Source organism: Pyrus communis, chromosome 6 (assembly GCF_041283825.1).
Source record: "Pyrus communis isolate YQ-2024b chromosome 6, ASM4128382v1, whole genome shotgun sequence".
Lineage (NCBI taxonomy): Eukaryota > Viridiplantae > Streptophyta > Magnoliopsida > Rosales > Rosaceae > Pyrus > Pyrus communis.
In genome coordinates this window covers 15,753,994-15,756,752 of record NC_142570.1, presented here as the reverse complement: position 1 = coordinate 15,756,752, position 2,759 = coordinate 15,753,994, and the positions used below count along the sequence as shown (strand labels likewise).

The 2,759-nt window shown below is 40.1% G+C and overlaps 1 non-coding gene across 1 annotated transcript; it reads left to right on the top strand.

Annotated features, from left to right (window-relative positions):
• Positions 1 to 1,794: 1,794 nt before the first annotated feature.
• On the top strand, positions 1,795 to 1,905 carry LOC148696343 (small nucleolar RNA R71). The gene has a single exon (XR_015963852.1). It is a non-coding gene; the product is annotated as a small nucleolar RNA R71 (small nucleolar RNA).
• The last annotated feature ends 854 nt before the right edge of the window (positions 1,906 to 2,759 follow it).

The window sequence follows — 2,759 nt, the reverse complement described above, 5'->3', positions numbered from 1 at the left end:
GAAGGAGTTAGATGTGATATTGATGATTCTAAAGGCTCAAAACGAGGTGAAACATTCAAAGGATACAATGCCAATGCTTCCAAGGCAGCTACTTCTTCCATGAGTGCATCTTCTTCATCAAACTCATCTTGAGATTGACTCAAAACAGTTTGTAAGGGTTCATTAGATTGTGCCTGCAAGAACTTAGAGAATACAAGTGAATCAAGCACATCAATGGCATAACAATCAAGAGATGAAGAAGGATGAGTAAGAGATTCAAACACTTTGAATTGAACTGTCTCTCCTAACACTGTCATAGTGAGGAGTCCATTTTGCACATCAATGATGGTCTTGGCCGTGGCCATGAAAGGTCTCCCAAGCAATATTGGCAACTCACGATCATGTATAGGAGCTTCTTCCATGTCCAACACTACAAAATCTGCAGGCAAGATTAGTTTATCAACTTGAACTAGAATATCTTCTACTATACCTCTTGGATATTTAACTGATCTGTCTGCAAGTTGTAATGAAATGGTGGTGGCTTTCAAATCTCCCAAACCTAGTTGAAGGTACACTGAATAAGGCATTAAGTTGATGCTAGCACCCAAATCAAGCATTGCCTTCTCTACTTTCTTGTCCCCTATGGTGATGTTGATAGAGAAACTGCCTGGATCCTTGAGCTTTGGTGGAAGTTTTCTTTGCAAAACTGCACTCACATTCTCAGACACCACTACCTTCTCATGTGGTCCATACTTCCTTTTGTAGCTATTTAACTCCTTGAAGAACTTCCCATACGCCGGCATGTTCCTAATGACATCAAGCAAAGGTAAGTTAACATTCACTTTGCTCAGTATATCAAAAATTTCTTTGAATGACTTATCCTGCTTGCTCTTGGCAAGTCTTCCAGGGAATGGTATTGGTGGAGTGTATGGTTTCTCGGCCTTGTGAAGATTTGGTGCTTCCAATGAGGAAGTGGCATGGCTTGGTTCCTCAATTGATTTCTCATTGTCTCCTTGAGTGACACCTGCATTCACATGATCATATTCATTAGTAACTTCATTGCCAACTCTATTATCAATAACCTTACCACTTCTAAGTGTAGTGATTGCTTTGGCTTGCTCTTGGTTCCTTTGGAGTATCACGGGTTGGCTTGGAAACTTCCCAACCTCTCTTTGGTTCAAGGCATCTGCAATCTGCCCCAATTGTGTCTCCATTTTGGTTAGGGCGGCTGAATGTTGTTGGAGTGCGCTATTGGTGGAATGTTGGAATTGCAAGGTGTTTTGGGCTAACAATTTAACCGTGTCCTCAAGGGTAGTGGCAGGTTTTGGTTGGAAATTTTGGATTGGATTGTTGTTCTTCCATGAAAAGTTGGGATGATCTCTCCAACTCGGGTTATATGTGTTGGAATACATATCATTCCTTGGCCTTTGGTTGTAAGAATTCATGAGGTTCACTTGCTCTTGAACATACTCGGGGTAAGCTTCCCTAGATGGACATTGGTGAGTAGGATGGCTTGGTATGTTGCAAATGGCACACACTTCATTAGTTTTTGGTACCATGTTGAGCACGGATTCAAGCTTCCTTTCTAGGTTAGCTACCTGCAACAAAAGCTCATGATTAGCACTTGTTTCGTAGACTCCAACTTTCTTACCCCTTAAATCTTTGTGTTGAGCATTAGACCCCAACATCTCATAAATGTTATATGACTCTTGAGCATTCTTTTTCTTCAATGCTCCACCTGCTGCATTATCAACAGTTGATTGACAATTTTGGGTTAGTCCATCATAGAAAATTTGCATTTGTAAGTGAAAAGGTAACCCATGGTGTGGACATTGTATCAAGAGGCCTTTAAAACGCTCCCAACACTCATTGAAAGGTTCACCATCATCTTGTTTGAAGTTGAAGATTTGTCCCCTTAATGTGGCTGTCTTTTGAGTGGAAAAGAACTTCTCCAAGAACTTCTTAGCCACGGCATCCCATGTGGTGAGGGAACCTGGTGTTAGAGTCATCAACCAACTCTTGGCCCTATCTTTCAAGGTATAAGGAAACACTCTCAACCTCAAATTTGCTTCACTTACTCCCTGCAAAGGTAAACCACTCACAACATTGTAAAACTCTTTAATATGAGCTAAAGGGTCTTCATTAGGTAAGCCATAAAATGAAGGAAACATATGAAAATGTGAAGATTTGAGATCATAGTTTCTAGCTTCTGTGGGCAGCAAGATGCATGAAGGTGAATTTGGTATGATTGGTTGAGCAAAGTCCTCCAAAGCTCTAAGCTCATCTAGGTTGCCCGCCATCTCTTCTTCTCTTTCCCAATCAAATTGCTCAGATCCTTTACTTGTTGAACTAGGTGAAGTCCTTTCCTCTTCCTCACGGATTAGGGATGAACTTGATGGCACAAAGTTGTCCAAAGTGTGGCCCTTCAACCGTTCAATTCTTTGGCCTAACTCAACAAGTCTATTTGACATATACTACCTGAAACAAAGTAACACAAGTGTGAATGAAAATCAAGAAGCAAACAACAATGAAAAGAACAAAAATAAACTTAAAAACGTTTGAAAAGACTCAAGGGATGTGGAACTAAACGCTTAGAACACTTAAACAATCCTAAAACCCAAAACAGCAACTAGAAGACTCAAAATTGCCTAAAAAACACTTTCTGGGCAGTTTTGAGCACCTACACTAATTTGGACGAAATTGGATGGAAACTTGAATAAAAACACTTATAAACACAAATCAAAACACTTTCTAACTAATTTGGACAAAACAAAGTCTCA